General features: G+C 43.3%; 1 protein-coding gene across 2 annotated transcripts in view; it reads right to left on the bottom strand.

Annotated features, from left to right (window-relative positions):
• The window catches only part of PIK3CA (phosphatidylinositol-4,5-bisphosphate 3-kinase catalytic subunit alpha), a 61,719-nt gene extending 51,406 nt beyond the window's left edge, over positions 1-10,313 (bottom strand). For both annotated transcript variants that reach the window (XR_001482540.1, XM_015411851.1), the window contains exon 1: positions 10,097-10,313. The gene's annotated coding sequence lies outside the window, so the exon portion shown is untranslated. The remainder of the gene's footprint in view (positions 1-10,096) is intronic.
• Positions 10,314-12,951: the final 2,638 nt, after the last annotated feature.

Genomic DNA, 12,951 nt, shown 5'->3' with positions numbered 1-12,951 from the left:
GGCAAGTCTTGTTAGCCCCCCCCCCCCCGCAATGGACAGAGACCAAAAATAACCCATTAATTATCTTTACTGCTGCTTTCAGAATATTTTATTACTGGTTGGTTACTTTTATTCATTGGGTTGTTTCTCTTGTTTTAACATTTAGTCTTTTTATTGTTTTAATTTTTTTGATTGATATTGGATGGAGTCTTGTGAACATTTAAGTTGACAAGCGGGTATATTTGAAAGAAAGAAAGAAATAGTATGCTTCTCTCTATACAAACTTCTTGTGATTACTGAAAGAAATCCAAGATATCTGAACATCTCCAATCAGTTAACCGTTACTTTTATTCATTGGGTTGTTTCTCTTGTTTTAACATTTAGTCTTTTTATTGTTTTAATTTTTTGGATTGATATTGGATGGAGTCTTGTGAACATTTAAGTTGACAAGCGGGTATATTTGAAACAAAGAAAATAAATAGTATGCTTCTCTCTATACAAACGTCTTGTGATTACTGAAAGAAACCCAAGATATCTGAACCTCTCCAATCAGTTAACATTCTCCAGGTATCCCTGCCTTGGGAGGTGAGGTGGGTATCGGAGAGGGTTCTGTGATGGTGCCCCCTGCTTTAGGATTCTCTCCCCAGGGAGATTTGTCTGGCACTGCCTTTACCATCTTTAGGTGTCAGATAAAGTCCACACTTTACACCTGAGGTTTTAATATTAACTCACATTAATCTATTCATTGCACTGCATTGTTGTATGTTTAGTCTCAGTTCTTCTAAATTTTTTAATTCTTAATTTTGGGGGTTTTTTACAGCTACAACTTTAAATTTTAGATTAAAAACAACTTGAATAGAAAGTCAGTGTGTGTGTGTGTGTGTGTGTGTGTGAAGTGCTGTCAAGTCACTTCCAACTAATGGCAACCCTATGAATTCATGACTTCCCAAACATTCTATCGTGTTGGGTCTTCTTCTTTTCCTGTTGCCTTCAATGTTTCCATGTGTGTGTGCATGCATGCACACATACATGTCTTTAAAAATAAATAACTATCCAGCATACAGAGAGTTTAACCACAGAAAGAATTACTTTGCTTACCCTTGTACCTTCAGTGAATGACCAATGACACAGCCTAAACATCTTAGTTTATAACTGGAATGAAGTCCACTTAAGCAGCAACTGAAATCCTCAGAGATTAATATGGATTGACACCAGTTTCAGCAGAGAGTAACCTTAATATTCTGGTATCACACACAAAAAATCCTATTTGCCTTGGAATGTCCAGCACAAAGTGAAAAATCTTTCTTAGCTCTCTGTGTGTCACGCAGAACTTTTTGGTGAGAGGGGGTGTCTGTGCTGGATGGGAAAAAAACCCAACCCTGATCTTCTACCAGTTTCTTTAGTACATACAGAAAATCGAGGGGTGTGTGTGTCAATGTTTCTTGCCAGGCTTTGGAGACACCAGAAACAGTGGGAATGTCTTGCTGCTTCTATCTCTAAGTCCTACAAGAGATAAAACACTGACTGCTCTCCTCTCTCAAGTTCCCTGTATGTGCCAGAGGCTTTGGAGACAGGTGGGATCAACAAGCAAATAAAGACTAGCTATTAACAAAACATGTGAATTCATGGCTCATATATTGTTTTTTCAGAATTTTGCTTTACCTTACCTATAAATTGTACATTTGAACTGAACCTGAAACACTTCTAATATATTAGGCTTTGTCATTTGGAAACAGATCACTCCTAACAATTGTAATCCAACCGATGATCTAAACAGGAAATAACTTTGGTATAGTTATGCATTCAATCAGCTATATTTAAGTAGCATGCTCCAGCTGCCTAATCTTTGTGTCTAGGTAAGAGCAGAACATACCCAGTGTGAATGGGAAAATGAACAATGGCCGATTAGCAGACTGAAGGTGTGGAAAATATTCAGCTTCAGAATCCTTGCTGAAGTGCACTGCCCACCTCTGTCCAACACTACAGCATATTTATAGACACCTCCACTCTTCATTCTGCTTCAGTGCTTACATTTTTCTGCAGCATCATACCCATATTATAGAGCTGTAACATTTCTGGAAATTCTGGCCACAAGGTTTTACTCCCCCAAAAAACCTTGTCTTTAACAATTCAAAAAGGGGAAAAAATCATAAGAGGGTTGTTTTTTTAGTGATTCCCCAGAATTTTCCATAGGAATAAAAGAAAAAATCATTGGGAAAAATGTTTTTTTTCCTTCCAAATTTTCAGCCCCCCCCCATCTTTCTTCACTTTTCCTAAACATACTGTACATTATCGGTGAGACCTCTACAATGTTATTTTCATTTCCTTTGGTGAGACCTGCCAATCCAACAGGATACTGTCTTTCTTTGTCTCCTTAGACTATAATGCGTCTAGTCAGGTTGACTTCTAGCATTTAACTAAAGAAACTAACATGGTCAGTGCTAAATGCTATGTTAAACAGCAGCAGCAAGGGACCTAAAACTCTGCATGGAAGTATTGTCATATGAAAACTAGCTAGAAATACAGATTACTTGCCGATGCATGCACTATATAAAGTCAGCCAACTGTTGGTGACAAAGGAAAATAAGAGCGGAAAAATAGTAACAATACACCCAGGCAAAACTGTCAGAGAAGCAAGGCGAATCCATAAGGCATGGATCAGAGGCTACATTTTTGTAGATGAAAAACATTCTGGTTTCCAGCACTGGCCAGAGAGTTGCTTTTGGGAAAACCACAAGAAGGGCATCAAGGGAAGTGTGCTACCATGCAAATAATATTCAAAAGCAATATTCCCTTCTGACCCTAGGTGCCATTTGGCCATCACAGTTAAAATCTTCCAACAGTGTCTTTGTTAATGAACTTCCTCCTCCCACATCAATGCTCAGATTTTGAGACCTAAAAGGTCCATCTCTGGATGCTTCCTCTCCCCAAAGATTAGGCAGTAAAGTGATGAATGAAGGGCAATAAAAACTCACATAGATGATGCCAGTAACATGACAGATCAGGAAATAAAGCACTTAACACACACACACACACTGTGTTTCAACTAGAAATTTCCAGTTTCTGCCATGATTTCTTCATGCTCAGCAGAGAACTTCAGTCCCCCCACCCTACTAATGAAATTCTATACAAATACAGCTATTAAAATGAATAACTGTTTTTGCTTCTGTTGCATCAAAACAGGTGTAAAAAAAAACAAAGAAATTGGGAATGCCAGCAACAAGAACGTTACAGTGACAATACAAAACCAAAAAGAAACTAACGGTATATTCACACATCCTTACTTGGGACCAAAGCACTTAATGAACTTCCTCCTCCCACATCAATCTGCTCAGATTTTGAGACCTAAAAGGTCCATCTCTGGGTGCTTCCTCTCCCCAAAGATTAGGCAGGAAAGTGATGAATGAAGGGCAATAAAAACTGAAGATTGTTTCAGGTAGGATACAGATGATGCCAGTCAGTAACATGACAGATCAGGAAATAAAGAAGTAGGCTACTTTGAATATGGTTCCCCCGCAAAAAAAAAAGCAGGATCATAGTTTAGGAACTATTAGGTTTGTGCTTGCAGACCGATGTTCAGATTTTACCTGCAACGCATAGCATCTTTAATCAATTTTGGTCTGCTGTACCAGCTACAGGTCTTGAGAAGCAACGTCAAGCTACAAACATCCATGCTTTGATCTGATATGGGTCAGATTACTGCAATGCACTCTGCAAGGGGCTACTTTTAGGATGACTAGGAAATTTAAATTCAAAGTGCAGCAGCAACATAACTAGCTGGTATAGATTCTTATAAACATATCTTGCCAACTTCAGAAGTATTGTACTGGCTGCCTGTTCAATTTCAGGCACAATTTTAAGGGTTGATTCTTGCCTTTAAAGATCTATACAGTCTGGGACCACTATACCAAGAGGACTATGTACCTCCATGTGAAACTGCCAGTTAAGCACATCTTTGCTATACTTCAACTGTGAGGTGCGTTGCTACCAAAGGTACGGCTTTTCTTCTGTGGTGTGTTGCCTTTGGAATTTCCTCCATGTAGCTATTCTCTTGGTGCCTAACCTATTGGTAGGTAAAAGTGTTCTTATTTCCCAGTCACTTGTGGACTGGCTTGGAAGTAGCTGCTAGGTGTTCTATGGCTTGGAAGTAGCTGCTAGGTGTTCAGAGTTCTCCAAAACAGTGCCCATGGGCACCACGGCACCTGCCAAGCTTTTCAAAAAGTGGGTGGGGCTGTTATGAGGCAGGGCTTGTTATTGGCTGCCATCATTCAAATGAAAGGCATTTCCACGGCTTCGATGTCAGCTGCAGCCACTGGAGCATCAGGAAGACTGCTAAGCACCTTGGGTTTCCTTGGTGTGTACTTCGTCCATTCCCCCTTTATGCCTGACCAACTGTTGCTGTGAGCTTTATCTGCAATACAGAGAGGGAGCTTTGGTCTAAGAGTCCAAGGAGCTGGGCCATTCCATGAGGGAAGACACGTGTTCAAAGTGTAGAAGACCACCTACTCCTGCTGCAGGCTTGCTGTCCTCCCAGCTGCTGGACTAGGCTTCCAAACAGAGTACAGATAACACTAACCTTGACAGACCGAATGCTGGACTCTAAATAAGGCAGCTTCATGTGTTCAGTGTGGATGCCATGCAAGAAGGAAGCTATTGTGTTTGGCTCCACCTCCTTTGGCAGCCATTTTTGGGTGCCACCCACCACTGCCGCTCAAAATTCTAAAGGAGACCACAGGCTCAAAAGGGTGGGGGCCCGTGTTATTTGTTTGACTACGTGCTTCATTTTATTTAATTTTGCTCCGATGTTTGCCAGCATTCGGAGCTTATGGTGTGTGAACACTGGAAAATGATGAGCTTCTATGGCAGGTTTTGTGCCTTGTTTCTATTATGAATTTTATGCTGTTATTTTGTGCTGAGATTATATCATTAATTTTATATTGCAATTAATTTTCTGCTTTTATGCTGTTGCTTCTTTTTTTGTCTTACCTTTTAATGATGTTAGCTTTTCGCTGAGTACATGAAGTAACAGAGTTTTAAAATAAATAGACAGGTGGCTACTGTTGAGGGGGCCTTTTCAGGACACCTACTCTAAGTCTTTTAATGGCTGTTCTATGCTTTTTGTCATCTGTCCTGATATTTATCTGGTTTTAAACACTTTTATTTGCTGTTCTACTGTGAGTGCTGGCTTAGACACAACAAACGAAACTCCAATTTTTAAAAAGTTGATCATCATTTGTACACTGCATTGGGGACTTTTTACAGGTAGTTTTAATTTTTCTAAATAAATTATAATTCCAACACATCTTAATATCTATTACAGTATCAAAGAAAAGTTTACACTCTTTAGTACATCTAAAGTTACCTTTCAGTAGGTCTGAAAATAAGTGATTTTGTTCCAGTTTAATACTGGTTTTGAGATATGCAAAAGCTCTGCATAAAAGCTACCTATGCTTTGACAGTCAAAAAGCTTGCACTGTAGCAGCTTGTAGTACATTCTGTATGTCAGCCAACTGAAAGACTGCTATGACTGTGACCCTGTGGACCACCATGGGAAACTGGTCATGGGAAACTCCCCTGGAAGGTAGCCTCCCTAGGGACAAGCAGTCTGCCAACAGATGGCCAGTTGACACTCAGCCAGAGGTCCCAACTGCAGCAAGCAATAGCTTTGGTCCCTGGCATTTTCTACTAACAGCTTGCTGAACCATGCTGGTACAGCATGTGATCCCACCAGCACCTGGTCTGGGCAATTTGGCAACTGGTGTCTTGTAAGCAGTAGGAGAGCAAACAGGAAGTATGCAGGGATGACTGAACCAACTCACAGTACCCGGCAGAGTCCTATCATTCTGGTCTGGAAGGTTGATGTGGAGGTCAACAAGATGGCACAATTTGATACTTATCCAATGTCCAAGGCTGAACTCCTGACTGATCAACTTGAGGCAACCTAGTACCTGTAAGTTCTTCCTAGAGCTAACAAAAAACTACTGGAAGGTGCCAATACAGCCAGAAGACAAGGAGAAATCCCCTTCACTACTCCCCAAGGGTCCTTTTCATTTCAGATGATGCCCTTTGAGCTTCACAGAGCAAAGGCAACCTTCCAATAGCTTGTCAACCATGTTTGAAGAAAAAGAAGAGATTGGATTTATATCCTGCCCTTCACTCGGAGTCTCAGAGCGGCCTACAAACTCCTTTTCCTTCCCCTCCCCGCAACAGACAACCTGTGAGGTAGGTGGGGCTGAGAGAGCTCTTTCAAGAACAGTTTTTGACAGAACTATGGCTTGCCCAAGGTCACCCAGCAGCTGCAAGTGGAGGAGTGGGGAATCAAACCTGGTTCTCCCAGATTCGAGTCTGCACACTTAACCACTACACCAAACTGGCTCTCTTGTTTGCCCAGGCCTACCTGGATAACATCCCAATCTTCAGCCCCCAACCAGCCATTCTACTTGCAGCACCTCCAAATGCATCTTGTGGACTATGAATGCAGCAGGCCTGAAGGCCAACTCCGAACAAAATCTGGATTGGCTTTCAGGAGTGGAAATATTTTGGGTTCCTGGTGGGCAAGAGGCAGGTAAAACCTTTACCTGATGCAGAAAGGGGTATACATTTTGTAAATAAATAATAAAATAAGCTTGCAATTTTGCACACTGATAATGTGTCATTGGGTCGGTCCTTAAAAAAGTATTAAGTAGACGGTGTTTTGGGCTTTGTGGACTAACCTTTCAAGCCATTTGCAATCTCAGACCCACATATTTGAACAACTGCCTCTGCCTTCTAAACCTGTGTACCAGCTCTGGTCATCAAGCCAGTTTCTCCTATGATGACAGCCCATTCCAGGGCTTTTTTAGTGGCTGTTCTGATGCTCTAGAATAGGCTGCTGACAGAATTGAAATGGTCTCATCAGTCATTGCCTGTTTTCTGAAGGGTTTGAAGGGTGGTTCTTCCAGCCATAGTTCTGTCAAAGTCCTGTCCTTCACTTCTATTCTGCTGTGTCTCACTTTGACTCTAGAAAGCTAACATCGTGATGTTACACTGATGTTACTCAGGCTATCAAGTTATTAGCTACTATATAGATTATGTGCATGTTCTGGTTATACAATCTGATTTTAAGGTTTGTACATTTCAAACCATCTTCACGTCACATTTTGTGGAGAAAGGCAGTCAATAAGTGTTTAAATAAGTAAATCAGATGTGCATTTACGTGAGCAAAGAATGGACTAGATCTTCAACTAACAATTCTGTACAAAATGATCAATTCTGCAGGGAGAAATACACATGGGTCGCAGACCCCCTTCCCAATTCAGTTTCGAGTGTGGCATTTGGGACAGCTGATGACAGTCAAAGAAAAGAGTGCTGCATGCATGCCAATAACATGAAGGAGAACTCTTAACGTAAACTCATCAGTATTTTTAAAAATACTAAACACACGTTAATGTTCTTACATAATATTCTGTACCAACAGTACCATAGGTTATTTTCGGTTGAACTGGTTATTGCTGCCTTATGTGACTGATTTTATCAGCTGTTCCTACTTCTTTATTCTGCCTAGTAGTTGTTCATTAGACTGATTTTATCTGTGTTGTTTTCTATGGTCTTATTGTTATACATTTTCTTTTTTATAAACCGCTTTGGATATGCTTAGTGAAAAAGTGGCATAAATTATTTTAAATAAATCACTCAAGTGTCTGCCTATGTGCACCCTCATTTTGAATATTTATGAAGATACTTACTCGTCCAGTTCTCCAAGAAAAATGTTAGTTTAAAGGATGACATTTACATTGGTTACAAAATCAACATGCATAAAAGCACCAAGACAAATTGCAAATTACAATGATAATACACAGAATATTGAATTCAGCTGTTAACCCCTCTCCTGCGAAAAGAACACTATGAACAAGGCAGATTTTGGGTGCACCTATTTTACTTGTGAGCTTTGTTTCAAACAAATACAATTACAAAGTATGCTTTGTAAAACATAAATCATACTTATGAAACAGTATTAAAGAGATTTTCTTTCTCTCCTATTTAAAGCCTCGCTGTGTAGTTTTCTTTGGGTAATGCTTTTGAGCTTCACAACACTGAAACAATAATAACTCCCCTGGAATTATGCAATTGGTTTTTCAGGTCTCATGAGCATTCAAAGATACAATGTATAAACAGTAAGTTGAACAGTTTTGAGCTAGCTACCAGTACTGTCACTAAAGAGATTTACCTTTATAAAGCTCAATACATTGGCTTACAATGTGTTAATGTGTGTCAATATTTAAAAACAAGAGACAGCATCTCAACTATAATGACGTAAAAAGCCTCTCTCTCATCTGAGTTAGATCACCATTGGGAATGCTGGACAACAACAACTCAGTAAGGAGATATTGACTAAATTTCTTTCCCACTAGCCAGATTTCAAACTGCTTGGCTTGTTTGTGTAAACACACAACAAAAGGAGGGAAGTGGAGCAGTGTGCAAATAGCAATGCTAGTAGCCACTGAAGCCTCAATGTCTAATGCATCTTCCAATTCCACTGATCTGACAGGCAGGTAAACATCTCCCATATTCCCAGGGAAATGGAGGAGTGTGCCTGGGACCTGATCTCTTTCAGACATCCCAAGTAAAGCAAGCCTTACAAAAGGAGGTACTGGGTGGAAAGGCAGGATGGACAGAGACACAGGAATTCAAAGAAAATGGAATGAGTCACAAAAACAGGATATAGTAAGAGGAAAGGGGAAGAAGAGATATGGCACAGGTACAGAGGACCCCACAGAGTGACTAAGAAACTGACAAGTCCTCACATGGTGGAGAGAAGGTAAAGACTGTGAAGAGAGGAAGGAAAGAGATTCTTCACATGGGATGACAAAGCTAGATATTGGGGTGGAGGTGCTGAGAGTCCAAAGTCTGAAGAAATTTAGGAAACAGGAGAAGAGACAGCATAAGTAGGGAAAGGGGAGGGGAATAAAGCAGCTGGAATAGTAACAAAGACTTCTGTGGAACCTTAAAGCTACAATCCTATACACACTTGCCGAAGAATAAACACGGGATGACTTACTTTCAAGCAGATTGCACTGGGAGAGGCTGACACTGCAATTTACACTATGCATATTTACCTGGGAATAAATCCTGTTGAAACCAGTGGGACTGACTTCAGAGTAAACACAGATAGGGTTATTCTGTGGGCCTGCTGTCCTAAGTCACCCTTCCTTGGAAACTATCTCAACCAAGCACTTAGTTCCGAGTAAATAAGGAAAGCGTTGCCCTATTGCACATTTAGTAGCACATGATCTTTGGTCAGCACGGTATGAATGAAAGTAGGCAGACGCCGCAACAGATACGCCTGGTTTTGTTTACAACAGGCTAACTCTTCTGGAACAGCTCCTAAGGAAGAAGACAGTGGGAGAGGAGATTTCCTCACCAACGGTGTGGGGGAGGAAATACTTAACAATTAAGGCACACCCCCCCAAAACTGGAGAAAGAGGTTGAGGAAGTGACTGGTATTTGTGGGGGAGAAAGAGAACCTCATGCATAAGGAAACAAACACTTGCGTGGCAGAGAAGGTTCTTTAGGGGGGCGGCTGAAAAGAGCCACGGCAAAAGTGTCCACTGAGGGTCTGGGAGGCCCAGGTTCGACACCCGCACTCCGCCACAGGCCAGACCTTCTCTCGCAGCCCAGCCTCCCTCACAGGGCTGTTGTCGGGATTAAAATGTACCAGATGGATAGATAGGCAGAAAAGGACTGGGGGGGAAAGGAAGGTCTGAAAACAAGGCCCTCTTCTCAGGGTGCGTGTTGTGGGGGTTTTTTTGGGGGGGGGAGAAGATGAAAGTTGGCAGGCAGAATCCACCGAGCTCCTGGCGTTGTGAAGAGGGGCCCGTGAGAGGAAGGGGGATTTTTTTTTTTTAATTCTACAAACTTTTATTTTGGATATAATAACACGTTTAACATTTTCTTTCAATTTACAAATACCCATGTCCCCCCTCCTTTCCTCCCCTCCAAGTGGCTTCCTGCAGTGCTCTACCCATCTTTCCTTGGTCTTTCTTAATTTTGTTTCGCGCCCCCCCTCTCCGCCGCCGCCGCGACCACCACCACCGTCTCACGAAAATAAGCTTCTTTTCCCGCCCCCCGCCGCACTCACCTCAGCCTGGACCCGAGCAGGCAGCCGAACCGGGGAAAGGTGGACGGGGATCCCCTGCTGCTCGTTGTTCCCCTCCGCGCCCGGCTGGTCCTGAGGAGGCGCCGTCGGGGCCCCGGAGAGGGAGGGAGCGCGCCCCCGCGCGCCCCCGCACCGCGGGTCGCCCTCTCCCCCCCCCACCCGAAGATTCCAGCCGCGCGTGCCCGCGCTCTCTCCCCCCCCCGGCCTGACAGCGTTTGACAGAAAGGGGAGGGGTGCGCGCGCCGACCGCTCGCACGGTCTCGCTCAGCTGACGGAGCCCCCCGCGGGAAGAGCGAGCGCGCGCCCAAGTGACGGTTGGCTCGCTCGCGCTCTCTCTCTCTCTCTCCCCTCCTTCCTGCTTGTTTTCCCCCTTCCGTCTGTCTCGTGCCTGCCTTCTTTCCTTCCTCCACCCCGAAAAACAAACAAACACACACACAAAAAGACAACAGGAAGCGAAGTGGCGTGACCCCGGATGTGGACTGGCCCTTTCAGACGGGAAGGAGACTGACTGACAGACGGAGAAGAGGAAAATCCTAAACAAGACGCGCGGGGGGGGGGGGGAAGAGAGGGCTTCCTCAATGCGCACGCGCAAATTCAGGCTGTTGGGGAAAGAGGGTTGTTTGGACGCAGGCGCGCAACGTGAGGCACGGACAGTTGGGAATATTTGAGCAAGGATTTAAGGTTCTTCTTGCAATGATTTTGATTAGTGAGACTAAGTTTGATCTGCTATATTTTAGGATGTCTCTGTACTTCTTTCCCACGCTTACCCGAATGGACGTACTAAAACTAAGGGAATATATGAGTGCAGCAAAAAGGCTTGCCCAGAGGGGATAGTGCAATACATAATTGCCAATAGAGAATCCATGACTGCCCATAGGGAATAATGGAGAGGTCGCTTGCCCATAGGGGATAATGGAGTACATAATTGCCAATAGAGAATCCATAATGCCAATAGAGAATCCATGACTGCCCATAAGGAATAATGGAGAGGACGCTTGCCCATAGGGGATAATGGAGTACATAATTGCCAATAGAGAATCCATGATTGCTCATAGGGACATAATTGCCAACAGAGAATCCATGAATTTTTTTTTTTTAGAGAATCCATGATTGACCAAAGGCAATATTGGCCAGGCCAGAGGTCATTCTGCCGCAGCTGTCCCAGATTAGAGTCTGCACTCTTAAACACTACACCAAACTGGCTCTCTTGCCTTTCTTGTGGCATGGAAGGAAGCTGCCAATGGCTGCCAATGCCTTTATCATTTTAAGGCTGCCAACAACCTGGAGGGAAAAAACATATCCTGCTCCTTTAACAGAGGCTCAATGAGAGGTTATTTATCAATCGATGTTGTTTACCTCCATGCCAGGAAAACCTTCGGCTACACATTAACCCTCTGTTAAAAGGCAAGATACCCCCCCTTCCAAGTTGCTGGCAACTCTCTTTAGGTGGGTCCCTGCTGTCCACAGAAGATGCTAACTCAAGGGCACTCTGTCAGTTTTGATAAGGGGAATGTGTCACAGAGTGATGACTCACCATGGGTCCACTGCCTGTTGTTATTCCCTTGGAATTATTTTTTTTGGTGGGGCCATGTTGGGAGAGGGCAATCATGTTATGACTCACCACCCGATGCTATCAGATGGAGTATATGGTGGTTACTCATGTGTACAGAATGTGAACGTGTAATCTTGGGGAATTACCAAAGAGGGCTAAGGTGGCAGTTTTATTTATCTGTTGACTTCATTCACACCCTGCCTTTCTTCTTCCCCGTGGGGACCCAAAGCCACTTAAATCATTCCCCCCCTTCCATTTTGTGCTCACCACAACCCTGTGAGGTAGGTTATAAAGAGTGTGACTGGACTGAGGTTGCCCAGCAGGCTTCCATGGCAGAGTAGGGATTTCAACCTGGGTCTCCCAGATCCTAGTCTGACATTCGAACCACTATGAAGCAAGGATCCATGATGACTCACCATCTGATGCTATCAGATCTGGGGTTACTCAGGTGTAGAAAATGTGAACATGTAATCTCAAAAAATGACAGAAGAGGACCAGGGGAATGGAAGAGTGATTATAGAGCCTGTTAGTGCTCTGTCCCTCCCTTTCCTGGAAGCCTAAGAACTGGGAATTGCCAGAAGATGGGTTCTAAGGATTCTATCCATTGGTTAGTTACAAGGGTAGGCAATCACAAGTGATTGTAAATATCCCAAAATGATGTGTACACAGGGCTATTTTTGGGCAGGAACGCACAGGAACGGAGTTCCGGCTGGCTCCCAAGTTGGCCACGCCCAGCAGGAACTCATTAGCATAATAGGCCACACCCAATAGCAGGAACTCATTAGGATTGGCTACATTAGAGGTGTGTGGCCTAACATGCAAAGGATGCTACAAAAAAGCCCTGGGTTTTGACAACAAACAAGGTAAACAGAATAACAAGCAAAAAGTGGGTGTGGCTGGATAACCACACTTCTGGTAACATGGGGGTGCGGCCTAATGTGCTAATGAGCTGTGCTGTCAGGGGTGTGGCCCAATATGCTAATGAGTTCCTGCTGTTGGGTGTGGCCTATTATGCTAATGAGTTCCTGCTGGGCTTTTTCTACAAAAAGAGCCCTGCGTGTACACATTGACCAGAAACTATATGGTTCTGAACAATGCTCCCTCTAAGCTGTGGAGTCTTGTGGGCAAAAATTCTACTTTGCGAGCTATTGGCATTAAAGTTGTGAGCAAGCGATTTGGCTACTGCATCAACTAGTTCGCTCTGGAGCCGTCCTTCCTGAGCTAAGGCAAAAATGTGTGAGCTGAAGGCTAAAAAACTGAGCTAGCTCACACTAAGCTTAGAGGG

This window comes from Gekko japonicus, unplaced genomic scaffold (assembly GCF_001447785.1).
Source record: "Gekko japonicus isolate JY-2015 unplaced genomic scaffold, Gekko_japonicus_V1.1 scaffold543, whole genome shotgun sequence".
Lineage (NCBI taxonomy): Eukaryota > Metazoa > Chordata > Lepidosauria > Squamata > Gekkonidae > Gekko > Gekko japonicus.
This window is presented reverse-complemented; position numbering and strand designations above follow the sequence as displayed.